This window comes from Condylura cristata, unplaced genomic scaffold, assembly GCF_000260355.1.
Source record: "Condylura cristata isolate star-nosed mole 26May11 unplaced genomic scaffold, ConCri1.0 scaffold00003, whole genome shotgun sequence".
In the NCBI taxonomy this organism is placed as follows: domain Eukaryota; kingdom Metazoa; phylum Chordata; class Mammalia; order Eulipotyphla; family Talpidae; genus Condylura; species Condylura cristata.
The window spans coordinates 9,820,208-9,839,199 of NW_004567104.1; the positions used below are offsets into that span (position 1 = coordinate 9,820,208).

Consider the following 18,992-nt stretch of genomic DNA (forward strand, 5'->3'; position numbering starts at 1 on the left):
GGTGAGTCCTCTCATCACCTCCCCCCCACCAACACACACACACCTCTGGCCTGTACCCAGCTATGTCTGCATAAAAATAAATAAATCTTTTTTAAAAATGATGCCATTAATTGTTCTGCCTTCCTTTTTAATGTGATCAACAAAATCTCTATTCCCCCTTCCCAAATTAACCCAAGCACTTTTTCATATGAGCATGAGAAGCAGGTGACAAAATGTTTTTTAACTTGGAAAATTTAGTCAGGAACCACCCTGGCTTCCCTGAAGAGCTGCTGTCTCATGTCACAATGAAAATACTTCCTTTTCTCTCAATTCAGTTACTACTTATTTGATCCAGTCATGAGTCAGGTACTACTTTATTTAAAATAAAAGGCATAAGGAAATATAGAGACAATGAGACAGGAAAAACAAGAAGTTACATATCATTCATACTTGTGAATCTGTAGAGCCTATAGGCATTTTATATTCATTCAACAGATTTGTGGTTAACTTGGCCAAGTTTTGTAGCATAGCACAAGAAAACAACAGCTATCCAAATGACTTTCTTTTTAGACAAAGTGTTAAGTGTTAAAAATGTATGTTAATTTGAAGATATTCAGAGGTTAAAGTGACCTACATATTGTCAGCTAATCAGGCTAACCACTACAGAACCATTGACTCAAACTAAAACAAAAATTTGATTTCAGATAAAGAAAATGGTATATTTACTTTTGAAAAACTTTTGATAGAGAAAAGAAGGTCTCTTAAAATTCATTCTCAAGTGTTTAATATGTATAAGTAAAAACTTCACACATATATCTCTCCCTGGTGGCACAACGGGTTAGGACGCAGTACTGCAAGCAGGCTGCAGCTGCTTCAGTGTGAGTTGGATCCCCTGCCGGGAAAGTGACCCATATGCACGGCAGACCTCTCCTGTCTGGCCCGCTGCTCCCCCAGCAGTGTATTTCGTTGATCTGCCTGTTCTGCTCCCCACTCTGTCTCTGGTGAATCCTCTTACCACCCCTGAACCTCTGGCCTGCACCCCAATCTGTATGCATAAATAAATAAATCTAAAAAAAAAGAAACTTTGCACATTTATGTTATTTAATATTGACAAAGATACAAACTATTACTTGTGGATTATTCTGAAAGATTTAGAAGTAACTTGCTCAAGGTATGGTCTTTATAAAGCAGATTTGCCTTCTTCCAAAATGCCAAGGACTTGTTTACAGAGGCTCATAAGTACTGATTTTATTTTATAAGATAAAATAAATAAGTTAAGTGCTATAAGTCAATCTTTTATATGACATTCCCAAACAATAAAAGATGTTCTCTAATCACCATACCTTGAAAGAGATCATAATAACCCCACAGTCATATTTATAGAAATAGTATATCTTAATGGCTTGCTGAATTTCTTCTTAATGATTCATTTAGATGGTTAATAAGATGTTATAGAATCACATAGAATTTCAGTGAACTCAGAGTGCTTCCTTATTTGGTCAATTATTTGTTATAATTTTACTATTTAACCATAGAAAATGCCCAATTATTTGTCCATCACTGCCTTCAGCTGCGTCCATGGCTACTTTGTGTTGATCTTTCATTAATAATTGTATTTCTGGCTTCTTTCTTGACTATCAAGCTAGAAGCTCATAGGAGCTATGCTCCTATGTTGTCAAATGTTAATTAGCCAATGTTTACTTTCATCTAAAATAATCTATAATAGTGGATGAGCATTTGCCACAGTTACAACCTATCTTAACCAGCCTTGGGACACGCCGTTCAATGTTTACATTTGAGATAATGCACTTGATTTTGTTACCTCCTTATAAAATTATACTGCAAGATCATTATCTCTTTGGTACCAAGAAGAGATCGTGCCATGGAGCAATAAGAGCAGCTGTGTTTAATTTCTGTTTGCCTCTGTATCTGGGAAGTAAAGAGGGTTTTTTCCCCTCCTTTCTGGTATTGAATACTAGAATTAAAATTCATTGCAGGGAATATTTAATTACCTGTAGTCATTAAGTGGTAAAATCAGAGAAATCTCGAGTTTTCTTCTGATCTCGTTTTAATAGATTAGGAAGTAGAAACATCACAGGCAGCAGATAGTTTTCATTTCAGATTGTACAAATATTAACACTGCTTTAGCCAAAGTACAGTCCACTATAACTATAAATTAAAATAGATATTCACATTTGTTAATCGTTACCAAATATGTACTATTTGCCATTCACTTTATAAAGAGATTAATTGTAGTATCTCAGTGAATCCTTGCAATACAAAGTGTTGCCCCACATTTATGATAAGAAGCTTAGAACGAGTGGAAAATTTGCCCAGGGTCACACTCCTGCAAGCAGGGAGCTAGTTGCTCTGGCTCCAAAGTCCAACTACCTTTTCAAGGCTGGGGTGGAACTGACAGTGTCAGGAAGAAAGGACAACAAAAGACCTTATCTCCTTACTGTATATATCCTTCGAATAAAAGAATTTAAAAAGGCACAATAATAACAAAAACTCAAAGTTGTTCCATGAATATAAATACAGTTTATTTCTTGCTCCTCCCCTTGCTAGCATAATAGGCAAAGCCCTCCATATTTTCTTCTATATTATTTATGTATATCAAGAGAAATACACACTGAATATCTAAACCAGAAATCATGTCATAATGCATACATGTGAAATGAAGTATTATTAGATCACTTAAAACCAAACTCAGTCACGGGGATTTCTTGTTTTCCCATTTTTCATTATGATAAAATTAATTGGCAAATCCATGCTACATAAGCTCCAAAATGCACTAAACAGCAGTGATTTATACAGAATTGACTTGATGTGCCCTGAAGTGTAAAAAAATCACAGATGTGGATTCAAGTACTAAACTTGATCTCTAGTGGCAAAGTAAGATAAATATTACTTGGATAAATATTTTTTGAGCTTAGCTGACTTTAAATAAAGTAAATGGTATTATCATATTATATATTCCTGATTACATATTTTGAGAAAGTAGCATAAAAAATATGACTCCTGATGTTTACTTGGATATTTGATTTTTTTTTTGTTTAAAGAGCATTAGTTCCACAAATATCAATGAAGGACTTATTATACATCTTGGACAGATCATGAAATGTCAGTGTTGTTGAGCAGATCAGGTGACCTAGGTTCCTGCTATTCCTACTATCCCCGTAACCTGGCAACTACAACCTCCAGGGTTTCCATGTCTGTTCTGGAAAATGGAAATAGTGCCACCCATGTTTCCCATTTCAGGGAGCTGAGGGAAGCCAGGGAGGCAATACATATACATCTTTAGGCAAAAGTAATATAGATTGCTAATGCTAATTTTAATTTAACTCCAAGGTGAGCCCTAAAAATATCTTAGAAGAGTTCCTTTCATTCCAGTATTTTTCAGGGTTGAAAAGCTAGCAAATGCCCTGCCTTTCACCTCTTACTGACGTGTCATCTAGCACCTGGCTTTCTGGCTGGGCTACTTTAAGAATGGGATACTCCCATTCAGCCAGTTCTGAAATGTCTGGTCTAGACTACACCAACTGTAGAGAAACCAGTAAGCCCAGCCCAACAAAAACAATCACCGAGGGATTTCATCAGCCAGACCCAACTAGGGCACTTCCTCCTCCTTCTCTCTTTCCGGCCTCAGCCCTTCTCTCCAGGGCTGTGTATGCATCTTTCCTTTTTTAGGAGCACTGAGTGCCTGCACCCACTGTGGGGGTTTCTACTTCCTTTGAGTCTAGACACCTCTGTGACTGTAATGCAATTTCTGAACCCTCATCCCCAGAAAAGGAACATGCTCACACGCAGTATCTTGCATGCATTTTCATAGGTTCATGGCTGTCCCTTCAATCCTTAGGTTGAGAAGCCTTTAGACTGAGATCCAGTCTTATGGACATGTGGATCTTCCCACTTGACAGAGAAGCTGATGTGAGGAAGAAAAGAAGGAGAGAGCCGTGATCGCCCATCTTTGGTAACTCACTGAGTCACTGCTCAATATTTGTTGACTAAATGACAAACAGTGAGGTATTGACAAAAAAAAAAAAAATTCATTGGCTCTAGGGTATCCAGTGAATGACACAAAGAAATGTCATTTCTCTCATATGCCACAGATAATCTCAGATCTTAAAGCTTCTGGCTAAAAGAACCCTGGGGAGTAATAGAACATTCAAGAAAAAGAGAAGTTGTGGAAATAACAGCAAATAAGATAGTGAAACTGCTATGGAAACTGTGTGCTAAGGGCTTTTCATGGGAATTGTCATTATCCTCATTTCTCAGATAATGAGACAGGCTGATTGAGGTGACACATTGAGTCAGTCAGTGGTCAGCACCACTTTGGCTGCCTCTAAAGCCACAGGCCTGTTCTGTGTCCGTCTTCTACCTGCACCAATGCCAAGAAAATGAGATGTGCTGTGAGGTGGCTTCAACTGATCCCTTCACCTGCACATAGCCTTTGGTCCTAGACTTGGGAGATGGGAGTTTTGAGTCCCTAACAATATTCTCTACCAGAGCTTTATATCTCATCTGATCATGAAGTCTCTAGAGCTCAGCAAGCTCCCTCTTTCTTCTCCTTTTCTGAAAAAATGTTAATATTTCCATTTGGCTTTAATACTGATGCTGCTTTTCTTGCCTGATGCTGCTTTTCATAGAAGTCATGACTGCAGATGATTGTGCTAAATCACTTACAGTCACTGTGTCCATAAAACATGAGTTACAGGCCTCCCTAAAGGTGCAAAGGGTTAAAGCACAGCACTATGAAGAGATCCACAGCCACCACAGCATGAGTTCGATCCCTGACCTGGGAGGTGACCTACATGGCAAAACAGACCTCTCTCCTGCTGCTTCCCTCGACAGTGTTTTTCAATCAATCTGCCTGTTGGTTACCCCACTCTTTCTCTGGTGAAAGAGTCCCCGTGCCCCCACACATCTCTGGCCTGTACCCCAGTTCTCGTATACATAAATAAATAAATATAATTTTTAAATGAGATAAAAACCAAGTTCTCTCCATTTCCTAGCTAAAACCAGAAATAAAGCAACAATTTTATATGGCAATTTTTGGTATAAGATCATTTCTCAGGTTTCATGATTTTCTCTAAGTTTTTGACCTCCTTGGATGATCCATACTTTCTGCCATGAGCTTTCATTGTGATTTTCTTTGACACACCCCAGGGTTAAATATTGCTTTCACTGCAGCAGCACCTGCTTCTTGGAGATCATCTCAGTCACATCTTTTAATTCAAACAGATGTTTTACTTCCAGAGGCAAATTCAACGGTCATGGAAAATTTATATCTATTTAAAAAATGGTGAAAAAGAATATTATCTACCATTTATATCTATTACCTCTAATCCTCACCACAATCTCATTTAGAACCAAGGACCTGGGGGCACAGCACTTTCCTAAGACTGCACAGCTGTGAACGTCAGGGCTGGCCTCAATGCAGCAACTACTTCAATGGGCCCTCTCACTTGCCTCCCCAGCCTCTATTACCAGCTTATGGATAGCCCCATCCCTGTCACTCTCACATCTTCTCCTAACACCACCAGCCATCTTGTCCTTGTCCTGACTGATTGCAGGGCTTTAGCAGAGCTTTCAGACACAACCTAGGGAAGCTACGCTGGCTCCAGCACCCGACCCCACTTGCCCAGGTGAGACCGACAGAAGCTTTGGCTCATCCTGAGGCTTCCAAATTCAGAGGATGCATGGGAGGAAGCAACTGCACAACCTATGAGATGGATGGAAGGTGATATGGGACTGAGATGCACGCTTCTCATATCTTCTCCTGTGCTGAGCACATTGATACCACACAACCAATATGGAAACTGCTCTACATGGCCAAGGCCTGGTGGATTTTCTTGTGACTCAATGGTCAGCCAGAAAATGCACCACCTTCCATGCTTCCTTGCCTCCCTTTTTTCCTTCCCCACACTCTTCTTGTTCCCAGTAAGTCTACCACGCAAACTTAGCTCAGATCCTATTATCCAGGAAACTTTTGTTGAGCATAAACCATTGAGCCACCCTGTTTCTTACAGAAATCCATTTTCTGCTAAAGTTCATAGTGATAATTAAGAAAGTAAGCTCCCTGTTTACTCTGTGCTAAACAGCAATCTATGTGCACCACATGCACTAATTCAACCTATCTTTACAATAGTTGTATGAAAAGATATTATTCTTACTCTGTTTTTACAGACAAGGAAACTGAAGGCACAGACAGATTAAGTGACTTCCACAGGATCACACAGCAACTTTATGAGACTGCCTGATTTGCTCCTATTTTTGCTTTGATGAACCGGGACAAAATCTCTTGAATATTCAACTTCCTCATCTAGTAACTGGAATTAATTTGCAGATGTTTGTCTTTAGGATTTTATAACATACACATCATTAGAAAAAATTCTTCTTTTAGTATTACAAAATGTTAGTGAAAACAACAGAATCTAAGTTGTCCCAATCAGGAGATAAACCCCATCAAAAAACTGAAAAAATATTCAATGAGGATGCTGAGGCAGTACCTAAATAAAATTGTTCCAGTGTTTGTTCCTCTGATACTGCTATCAATCACAATGCACACACAAACACTTGTATTTGAGGGATTTCTCTTGATTCCAAAGTTTGCTAAGAAGTTACTGAGCATTGGCCCTCCCTGGTGGCGCAGAGGGTTAAAGCACAGCACAAAGAAGCTTAAGCCACTTCTGCATGAGTTTGATCCCCGCCTGCCCCGAGGAGATCCACATGGCCAGGCAGACCTCTCCTGACCCGCCCGCTGCTCCCCTCAGCAGTGTACTTCGTTGATCTGCCTGTTCTGCTCCCCACTCTGTCTCTGGTGAATCCTCTCACCCTCCGCATCTCTGGCCTGTACCCCAGTTCTGTACGAATAAATAAATAAATCTTTTTAAAAAATTAAAAAAAAAAAAAAGAAGTTACTGAGCAGAGAGGTAAGAGCTTTTTGTACTACTGAATTGACTTACTTAGGATGCCAGAAGGAAATTTCTTTATAAAAAGAAAGGTATTAATATTGCTGAAAAACTGTAGCCACACTTCTAAAGATAACATCCATCAGTATCAAATGACTACTCAATTTTTAATGGCCAAGTATAGAAAACATATATATTGTGATGGATCTTTAAGGGAAAAAAAGCTAAGTATATATTAATTCATAGGGACACATTTTATTCTGGTTGATAAATTATGCTAAGTAAATGATATAAATATTCTTCTCAGTAAAGAAGATTTAGGCCACCAATGAATCAGTGAGTGAGCAATATATAAACATAATAAAATAGAGCTAACCTGTATTAAAATGAACTTGAATTTTTTTCTTTCATTGGTTAACAATATTAAATTAGTTTTTATTGCTGACCACATTTCTGATAAGAACACGTTAACCTAGAAGCTAAAGATATTAATTCCTAGATTTTAATTTTACTTCTAAGTTCCATTTCATTTATTTCTGATTTGACTTTTATTATTTCCTGCCTTCTACTGGCTTTTTGGTTATTTTGTTGTTGTTGTTGCTTTCTTTTTCCAGTTCTTTAAGGTAGGAGATTAGGTTGTTTCTTTGAGTTATTTTTTGTTTCTTTATGTGAGCCTGTATTGCTATATATTTTCCTCTTATAATTCCTTTTAGTTAATTTTACTTCTACTATCATTACTTTTCTCTTTTTTTAAAAATTGATCTCTATACCCTATGATGACAGCCCAATTAGCTAAAAGACTATACTGTCAGACGGACTTTGACTATTCAACTTATTTCTGTCTAAAGTTCTGTAATCCTTGCTTCCACTTTACTCCAAAGGAGCAGGCAAATAAATCCCTTTAGTGTGAATTTAGGCATCATAGAGAGTGCAGCATACATAAATTTCACCTATGAAAAGAATGGAGTTGACAAATACACATGTGAAACTCCTCTAGACATTCTCCAGCACTAATAAGCTCTCTCAAATATTGGTAAGAATGCTGATAAACATGGTAAAGTCTCCATTTTCCCATCTATATAATTACTTTAGGAATAACGTTGAGTCAGAAGAACGCCACAGGTCTATGGTTTTCAAACAACTTGAAATCTGACTCTTCTTATACTGAAACAAGTTAACTTTATGACTAAGTCTCAGTTCTCTAATGTGTGAAAGGGGAAGTAATACAATTAAAGTGAAGAATAGTAAGAATAAAATGCTAGGCCCTCCCTGATGGCACTGCAGGTTAAAGCACAGCACTGAGAAGCTGAAGCCACTTCAGCATGAGTTCGAACCCCGCCCACCCTGGAAGTGACCACATGGTGCGGCAGAACTCTCCTAACCAGCCCTCGGCTCCCCTCATCCCCTCAGCAGTGTACTTCCTCCATCTGCCTGTTCTGTGCCCCACTCTGTCTCTGGTGAATCCTCTCACCACCCCTGCACCTCTGGCCTGTATGCACAAATAAATAAATCTTTAAAAAAAAATGAAATACTATATGGTGATTGGCTTAGACTATGAGCTATATAGTAGATACGAAATAGCATGAGTTGTTCCTATGCCCTCAGCTATTCTAAGGGCTACAGGATCTCTGCCCAAAGTTTGCATATCCATACCACAACTCAGTTCTCTCCTGAATGCAGGAACTGGCAGCCCATGTTACAGCCTAAAGGTGCACTGATGCTGTCCACTATTAAAAAACAAAAAACAAAAAACAATTGTTACAAACATCTGGAAACAAATCAGATTAAGCTAATATAGGTATACTGTTCTCACTATAAACACAGATTTTACTGAATAAATTGTAATCATTTTTTTTTAAAGATTTATTTATTTGTACATACAGAACTGGGGTACAGGCCAGAGGCTCAGGGGCGGTGAGAGGCCTCACCAGAGACAGAGTGGGGAACAGAACAGGCAGATCTACGAAGTACACTGCTGAGGGGAGCAGCGGGTGGGTCAGGAGAGGTCTGCCACACCATGTGGTCACCTCCGGGGCAGGCGGGAATTGAACTCATGCGGAAGCGGCTTTAGATTCTCAGTGCAGTGCTTTAACCCGCTGCGCCACCAGGGAGGGCCAAATTGTAATCATTTTTATAAAATAGTTAAGATAAAAGCAGAGGTCATAGCAAGAAAAATAATAATGAAAGAAAGCCTCTAGTTTCAAAAAATGAAGAAATAAATTCAAGTCAGCTGGTATACTGAAACAAACCAAATGACTTTGATGTTGAGTGAAAGGTCTGGGATACAGTTCATACCCACTGACTAACAGGACATGATACCAGGACTATGGAAGTCAAAGGCCTAAAAGTGAGACTTGTACAATAAAACTAGAGTCTCAAAGGACAACATTACCAATTTAAAAGAGACTTGAAGAACTAGGTTTAGCATCTTTGGAAAAAAACTGTATGGAATTGTGGTAGCTAAAAAAAGATTTATATAAAAATTATTCAGGATCACATCTCCCAGCTTTCCATAAAAGAAGTATAGTTTCTATTAGATCAGCCACCTCATAACAACTAAAAATTCAGAAAAAAAAAAAAAAAAACCTACCTAAAGAATAACCAAAAACAAGCTGGAAGAAAATTTACATTTAAGAAAAAGGAATGTCACTGTTTTTGTCTGAGGGCAGACCCAATTCATGCCAAGTTGGATAAACAAAACCTAGACATAAAATCCATAATCTTAACTGACTTGAGAAATCACTCCTTTTGCTTCGCAAGTATAATAGCAGCTGGAAATTGAAAAGAGAAATCCTATAAAGTGGGGATTGTTCTGTTAACAGAGAATTTGAACCATGCAAGTATGCGGTAGGTGCCAAAGCAAATCAGAAAGTACAAAGTGAATTCAACAGAAATTTCTACAGCTGCCCACCACAGTAAGGGTAGAATTTGGAGTTTGATTTCAGTCAAGTTATCTTCATGTTCAAAAGCAAATAAACTCCTGAGAGGAATGTAGCTGAATCCAGAGTCTCTACACTGTACCAGTCACAATGTCATCTATCACACATAGAAGAAACACCATTTTACTTCTGTTAACTTGTCCTAGATTTGATTTTATTTGATCTTCAAAATATTCTGGAAAGGATATATTTTTGTCATCTGCATAGGAAAAGTAAGTAAACTGAGTTACAAATTGGGAAAGGATGCTGTGCCAGATTATTTGGGTACAGGTTATAGTGGAGCTCAGGCTTAAACCTATATCCTCATGAAAAGAAGAATATATTTCAGCTTGAAAATAGATATGTAATCTCCCTATTAAGGCAAAGTCTGAACCACTGGCCTCAGCCATCAGTGGATTCTACTTGAGGGGAAGTATAGTGGAGTCACATAGATTCTGAGTTTGGATCTCCATTCCACTGCTAACTAGCTGTGTAAATCTGGACAAGAAATCTAATCTCTCTGTACTTCAGTTTCTTAATTTTTAAAATGAATGGGGGGGGGAGGGAGGTAGTAATTATGCCTACTTTATTGAGTTATTATGAGAATTAAGTTAGTGAAATATAAAATCTTAAAAATAATACCTAGCCCAAAGTAAGTGTTAAGTACATCCTAACTATTATTATAAACATCTGACCTTTAAAAAGTAAAAAAGTTGAATAATGAAACCAAGAAGTTCCTCAGGACTCTCAGAAATAATACTTGTGAGAACATTCCCAAATTCCATTTAATTCCAGGTTATTGCCCTGCTAATGGTGGGAACATTTTTCAATTAGCTATTTTAGAAAAAAAAATGAGCATAATTTTTATTTCCTTAAAAACTAAATATAAATATAATTCTTTTTCAACAGACCATCTTCTCAGATTTTTTCCTTTTATAATTATTGATTTAAGACTCATATGTCTATCCCTATGCTTATTCTTCTAATATGTAAAATGTTACTCTTAAAAGCAGTTATACCATGAACTTATCATTCCTTATTACAGTTCCATTTACAAAGCATTTATAGGAATTTCTTTTTTTTTTAATTTTTTTTAAAGATTTATTTATTTGTGCATACACAACTGGGGTACAGGCCAGAGACTCAGGGGTGGTGAAAGACTTCACCAGAGACAGAGTCGGGAGCAGAACAGGCAGATCAACGAAGTACACTGCTGAGGGGAGCAGCGGGCAGGTCAGGAGAGGTCTGCCTCGCCATGTGGTCATCTCTGGGGCAGGTGGGAATCGAACTCATGCGGAAGTGGTTTCAGCTTCTTGGTGCTGTGCTTTAACCCGCTGCGCCACCAGGGAGGGCCATTATAGGAATTTCTTAGCAGCCTTTTTTATATATCATAGTTCTACAGAAAATAACAATCAAACATCTGTATATTATACCCAGATTTCACACATTTAATGTATGATCAAGAGAATCACTCCTACATAGAAATGTGTCTGGGAAGGACAGTCTAAAAGATGTTATTCTTGGCTCTAAAACTTACAATGTTGGTTCCCTCAAGTCTCCCCACCTCCTATTATCTATAGAAATACCTATAGCTACTTGCCCACACCTCCCTCATATACACAGGCCATAGCCTAGGTTCATTGTCATAGTATTAAAGGTATTTTCTTATCTGATCTCTTAAGTTCTCCTAATTGGCTATTATCTGGCTAAACTGATCCTAGGATGGAGTCTGAGTCTGATCAGGTCTCTGGATCTAACAGCCAATACATAGGGAAAACAGTATACAGAGGGGAATGCTCAACTGTACTGTGAAGATGCAATCAGACCAAGGACAGCAGTACAGTAAAATGATCTGGGTTCTTCAATAGAAAATTACAAGGAAAAGTTATAAGGGAAGTTGTTGAAGTAGTTCAAGATGTGGAAACAAACTGAATGACCCAAAACAGATTAGTGAATCAAGATGTGGTATGTATACACAATGGAATACTGCTCAGTGATCAAAAAAGATAAACTCATGCCATTTGCATCTTTATGGATGGAGCTAGAGGAGATTATGCTAAGTAAAATAAGTCAGAAGGAAAAAGATAAATATTGGGTGGTTTTGCTTATATTCAGAATCTAGAGAGACCAAACAAAATATCAGGAAAAAAAAACAAAACTTGTAAGCTGACCATAGATCTGAGGTGTACAGCAGGGGAGGGGGAAGAGAGGTCCAAACAAGGAAGGAAATAGCACAGGACTCTGAAGATGGGTCACAGATGCTGTTGTGGTAAGAGAACAACAGGGGTTACACTGAAGGGAAGAAATCCAACACTGTCCCTAAATTAACAGTGATGTAAGAAAATAAATAATAAGTGGTTCAAAATATAGTCAAATAAGAAAATAAAACAATCAACATTAAACTCTTTTGTCTAGGAATGCATGCTCAGATGATAAAACTACAAATGAAAGGACAGTGGTCATGCTGGAGATTGGGATTGGGCACTGAGATGGAGCACGTGGAACCAGCTGGTGCAGTGACCAGCACAGATCTGACTAATGACCTCAATAGCAGTTATATGTGTGTTTGATAAATACACACTGAACTGTCCATTTATTCTTGCCTTTTCCCCCCCTCATATAACTTCATTGTTTCATGAAACACCCTCTCCACTTCTCTATGTCATGAAACTCTGCACTCCCTTGTACTAAAATTGTTCTGAGTTTTGCACAGCCAGTTCCCAAAAGATGAGGTAACATCTCCCTTCAGTGAGCTTTGAACTTGGCTTCTGTTTATGGTAGCTTGTATCTCAGAGGTTTGCCTCATATTTGTGATAATAATCTCTTACGGACAGGAAGCAGGGTCATGCCCACAGATGTATATTGGAAACCAACAAAGTTTTTTGCTGAATAAAAAAAAGAAACACTAATCAATTAAAAATTCAATGAGAGCTCTGAATCTTCTAAGTTTATACTGTCTCAAGACACCTATTTTCAGCTTCTTATCACTGCAGCTCTGTAGCTATTCTGCTACAGAATAGCTAACCAATGTACAGACCCTGAGTTCCCCCCTGCCTTCGGTGAGAACTTGGGCTCTTTTTGGCTCCACCTTTTATCAGTCTTGTAACCAGGATTTCTTTAGTTAAATTATGCTGAGGCTCTCTGAATTTCAGTTTTCTAATCTGTAAATAGGGGCCAAACTTCCCAATAGGATGAGGGAATGTCGTATATGAGATACTTAACTCAGCACTTACCATATAGCAAGAGTTCAAAATCACCTTGGATATTATAAATATAAACATTACTATTGGTGCCAGTAATAGAAAATGTACATCAACCATTTATACACCAATCAAATGAGGTAAAAAAAAAAATCAAAGCCTGGTAACAATCATATCTACTCAATGCCAAACAAACCGTAGAAAGTAGAAAACTCTAATTTTCATTTCTTTGGTCTCCATCAAACAAATCTAACATTTTTACTAATGTCATCTGTTTATATCTTTTTCATCCTTTCAGAGTTGAGTGATCCTTAGGAAACCAAGGATGCTATATTGAATATATATTGACAATATCTTGAATTTTATCCAGAATTTTCCAATGACACCCACATGGCAAAGCATCACCACGAAAGTAATCGCAGCCCACTTTTCTCACTGGGCCTCAATATTATCACTGACACTTGTGGACCATGAAGGTCTTGGTAGCTTTGAAACCCTATAAAACATAAAGACTAGATCATACCAGATCTCTCTACCAGATCTCTAGCATTTGCTGACAAGAAGTGAAGTAAATGAAGAAAGTGAATTACATCGTCAGTTGGTAATGCCTCTGCTCTGTATGCATGCATGCCTGCCTCCTTGTGTGTGTGTGTGTGTGTGTGTGTGTGTGTGAGCATGTGTATGCGTATATTTGGAAAGAACACAAAACAAATGCAAATGAACTGACTAAACTTGGATGGTGTGTGTTTTGGGTGGTACACATTGGCTAAGAAATACAGATACAATCTTTAAAATGAAGAACCTGGGCCCTCCCTGGTGGTGCAAGGGTTTAGGATGCAGCACTGCAATCTAGCCAGACACTTCAGTGATACTTCTATCGCCAAGCCCAGAGGTGATCCACATGGCATAGCAGACCTCTCCTGTCTCACCCACTGCTCCCCTCAGGAGTGTACTTTATTGATCAGCCTGTTCAGCTCCCACTCTGTCTCTGGTGAATCATCTCACTGCCCCTGTACCTCTGACCTGTACCCCAGTTCTGTATGCATAAATAAATAAATATTTTTTAAATGGGCTTATCACTTAAAAAAAAATGAAGAACCCAGTGGATATAAAACCTGGCCAGTAACATTTACTGATGATCTTGGTATTCTTTGACCCCAACCCCCTCAATGCACTGAAAAGCAGAGAGAAATCCAAGGAGATAAAGGAGAGGCAAGAGGGAAGCTCTGACCTCTTTTTGTACCCTTCAGACTCACAAATCTATTCTAGGAGCAGATTCTTTCCTAATAATGCAACTTTGAACCAAGTCCAAAATGTGCAAGAAAGAGGACCAGACAGGCAGGATAATCTGCTTTTTCTCAGCCACAGCCAGCCTCTGGCAGTGGGTGTGGAGGGACTGCCACTCTCACTGGGAGAGAACTAGTTGGTCCTTGCTCAAGAAAGCACCATTCCCATGACTGTCACTAAGGAACAAAGCTGTTCTAGTGACACCTGCCTCTGCGACCTCCCTGAGAGCCAGATGCACATGGACTCATCAGTGCTCACAGGAAATGGAAAACAGGAAGACAAAATTCAGGGAGCTGGGTGGCTGCCGTGCCACCGGGCTGGCACGCCACCTTACCCCAGATATGCAGCGTTGTGGGATTTCTCAAGAGGCTACTCTGGATGATGGTAACTCACTCAACAGGTATTTCAGGAGCACACCAATGTTTTGTGTGCCACCGTACACACTGGGAATACAAAAACAACATCACATATCTTACTTGACTATAAAAAAGAGCCTTTCAGGAAGGTGCTCTCTTGTCACTGCCTCACCTGTGTGTCTGCCTCCTCCCCACCACCACAGCAGAGGGTGCCCCTCCCACCTGTCCTTCCACCAGTGCCAGTTTCCAACTTGGAAACTTGGTGGGTTAACTCCTTTATCAACCTCTCTTACTGATGTCGGTTTTCCCTCATTACCATTTAAAACATTCTCAAGCATCTCATTACCTGGATGTTCCTTCTATCCCACTTCTCTCTCACTGTGACTTCATCATGAAGGTGTTGAAGTTAGTATATCTCCCTGTTCAGCTGGAATGAAACAAACATATTCCATGCTCTCCGACCTCTCAGGCTTGCCACAATTTTGCCTTTCTTTTGCAGTTTCTTTTACAGCTGTTTCTTTGAAGTTTCACCTTCCCCCTGTCTCCTTCTATGCTTGACTAACACCTAGCACCCCTGGGACTCATCTCAAGTTCCAGGAAGCCTCCCTGACTTTCAGGCTTCTTTCGATACTCTCAGGGTTTTTACAGCATTTGGAGAGTCAAATGGGAACCTTCATTTCTACTTGGTCTTTCCCTCTAGGAGACTCTGAAATCCTTGAAGGAAAAGGCCATCTCAAGACCCCCAGAACCTAGCATCTACTGGACTCTCAGTAGCTGTTTATGGAAAAATGAGAAATGAATAAATATGGGTAAACTTAGAACAGCTCAACTTGTGACAAAATGAGGGTTTGTGCATTCTTTCCAGAGTACAAAATATTTTTCACATACAACTCTTACTTCATTTACCTAGTAATCCTGCAGGACAAAAAGTATTATTTTTAAATTTCTTTGCAGATGAAAAAGCAGTGGCTCAAATGATGAAGTCTGGCCAGGGCTTTATCGTGTAAGTGGTAAGTCTGAAACTCAAATCTTAACCTCTGAACTTCACGTTCCCTGCTTCCTCTACTCCCTGAATGTCCTCACATTCAGGTTACATGAACTCTCCAAACTTTCCTCATTAAAACCTGACATCTGAAACCAGTCTGCCTGTCTGTGCCTAAGCAACTTACTAGAGGGGATGTAAATGGATTCTGTTTAAATCTAGAAAAGATAAAAATGCAATCAGAATAACTTTGGTAGGATGGATGAATGTACATGATTAATGGCATCATCTTCTCACACCAAACTTGCAAACCATCTAAAATTCAGGGTTTATGATGAAATGGCAGCAACCCTGCCCTATGACTCACTCATTACGAAAACCAGGAAATCAGCTCACTAGCTGTGAGAACACCATGAAGTCAACTTCTAGCCAAGAAAACCCTTGATCCCCAACAACTACTGCATTTCTAACACACTGTTAACTCCCCTTTGTCCTTCCAGACTCAATAACCCTGCTCATCACTCTGATGCCCGCTTGTCAAATTCCTGTAATTGTTTGTCCCACTGTGTTTTGTTGCAGTTCCCTAGAAAAATCCTGGGCCAATCCACACCGACACCTTCTTAGTTACTATCCCAGGTTTCTAAATATGAGTGCACAAAAAGCATTTAAATTCAAGGACCAATATTTATGGATTCTGAACTCAGCTGAGTCTATACAGCTATCTCCCACCCCCTTTTCAAGGTCAGGTTCTTAAGAAAGTTGTCTACTTGCTCTTTATATTTCCCCTCATCCTTCATTTTTCAACCCACTACAACTAGCTTCCACCTCTACACTCAACCAACTTTCACCAAAATTCCTAACCACCTTCAAAGTGTGTAATTCAAAGAACACCTCCACCTTCGTATTGTACTAAACTGTTTTATTGCATAATCCTTGACTCAAGTTTACAAAAACCTTCTCTCGCTATGCTTCCAAGATTATCTAGTTTTCTTCCTTCCCTCTGGCCATTAAAACAGAATCTTCGGTGAGGTTTTTCTTCTGCTGCTCAACACTAACCTGCTAGTGTTCTTTGTGGTCCCAGGTCATTCTTTCCTCCTCTATTCACCACTAGGGTACTCTCACTCATTCTAATAGTTACAATACACGCCGATGTTTTTTTTTTTGGTGCCTCTTCAACGCCCACAGAGTATCTCCATTGAGTATATTTCATTCCACTGGGGCTCTATCTCCCCTGGAAGCCTGGGAGCTCCCTAAAGCCAGAGACCTTCACTATATTCATAATTAGAAGTGTCTACTGAATTTCTAGTGACTGTTCCCAGTCTTGTTATTGTTTCTACCCACCCCCAATGGATGAACTTAATATGATCAGAAGAGAATTTGTCATTTTCCAGCCCCTCCATCCCACTTCCCTTTCCAGCTGTATAGACAGAAACCTGGAACTCATCTTTAGCAATGCTTTCCCTCTCTCAATTCCATCTATTAATAAATTCTGCTAATTCTAAATAGCTCTTCAATGGACTATTATGTTTTATTTTCATGACCATGCAAGGTTAAGGAAATGAAAAAAAGTACATGCAGATGGGTATAAGGTACAGGCTATTTATATTAAGGTATTTAGATTAAATCACAATATTTCCATTTCTTACTCTTGATATTGGAGGCCTGGAACTAAATAGTAGTCAATAACAGTACATTTGTACTAAGTAAAATAGGATTTTGTAGGCTAAGCAACATCACTTTTAATTGGTTATCTTTTTATTACCCAACAAGACATGGTGTTTCTTCACGAATAAAAAAGATACTGGGCTAAACAGAAAACTTATGCCTCTCTCTTTAATAAAGTTACCACTGAGAGCAGTGATTTTCGATTGTATAAAGTAATATCTTACTGGAATCATCAGAATTCATTCTGTCACATTTGAGAAACGCAATATTTAAGGTAAGCAAGCTACATTGGATATGTATGGAGGGTGAGGTTTAGGGAGGTGAAGAACAGACATAAAGAGAAACATGTTATCTATCATTGACAGATTATTTATTCATCATTAAACCATTACTAATACATGGTTTAAAAACCACAATGTTATCAGGAAGTGCCTTAAATTACTAACTAAATCTTAATCTACTGGTTTGGTACCTACATCTATCTAAAACTGTCAGTAGGATAAAAAAAATCATTAAAACAATGGTAATATGGAGGAGTTTGGAAAAACACAGTAGAAAGGAAGTAAAATATGTACTACAAAGACAAGTCTGTGAGTTTATTAATAATCTTCAAATTGTATACTTTAAATGGATGAATTTTATGGCTCGTGGATAATATTACCATGAAGTCAATTAAAAAAAATCTGCAAAGAAAAAGGAATAATAAACAGAGTTGTAAAAATCAATCAACATTATGTCCATACACAAAGGAAGAGCAAGTTATTTGCTGTGATCCTACAGCAGAAAAATCATTTTATACCTTTTATCAAAAAAAAAAAACAGACAATTTGTTACTTATAACCACTGGACAAAAAAGGGAAATGACATTATCAAGCAACTGAAGAACATGATTTGTGATGCCTATGCAGAATATTGCTTTAATTCCATTGTTTTTAATATCCAAAGGCTGGTAATTGAGATTATTATATTTCCACAAACATGATAGTTACAACCCAACTAGTATCTCTTTTAAAATTATAGTCTGTATCACAAAAAGAAATAGAGAATTTCAGAAAAAAAGCAGGCAAGTCTCAATCACTGCAGCAACAATTAAAGAAAAGGTAAATGCTAAGTCAGTGATAATATTCTTCTCACAAGAAGGTTCCAAACAAAAGCACAAATAATGGCTGAAAGGTTGGCCTACCCAGCTCCTCACAGCCACACATATTTTTGTGCCAGTTGCTTGTTGGAGAGACAGGGTGCAATTTTAATCTGTATTATAAAAATAAGCTAAGTCATTGTTAGTCCAACAGAGGTCTTTTAAAATCAGACTAAAAGATAACTGCCAAATTTGGAGGGTAGGTATTTGCTGTGATTTTGATCCATCACAACAGAAACTGATAGTAAACTATATTTGGATATCGAGCAATTCCAGTTGATCAAGCACAATTCAGCTGATAAGAAATAAAACTGAACAAAAACCTGATCTTCAGTTTCCATGCTCACAGATAATTCTCTCACACTTAAGGAAGAAAACACACCTCACTTTCAGTTTCAAAAGTTTGAACATGTTGAGACCACTGTGACTCAGTGCATAATTTTCACTTAAAGTGATCTGAAACTAGGTTTGCTTTATTATGGCCACCCAACATTAGAGACCACCAAGGAGCAGATAGGCTGGGCAGGTGGAGCACTGGTCCTGGAACCAAAGA

At 38.4% G+C, this 18,992-nt stretch overlaps 1 protein-coding gene across 5 annotated transcripts in view; it reads right to left on the reverse strand.

Moving 5' to 3' along the window:
• The window catches only part of PLD1 (phospholipase D1, phosphatidylcholine-specific), a 199,164-nt gene that overhangs the window by 134,786 nt on the left and 45,386 nt on the right, over window positions 1-18,992 (reverse strand). Inside the window, exon 2 of one of the 5 annotated variants that reach the window (XM_012733915.1) lies at window positions 8,547-8,620. The exons of the other annotated variants lie outside the window; for them this stretch is intronic. The gene's annotated coding sequence lies outside the window, so the exon portion shown is untranslated. The remainder of the gene's footprint in view (window positions 1-8,546; window positions 8,621-18,992) is intronic. 5 annotated transcript variants of the gene reach the window in all.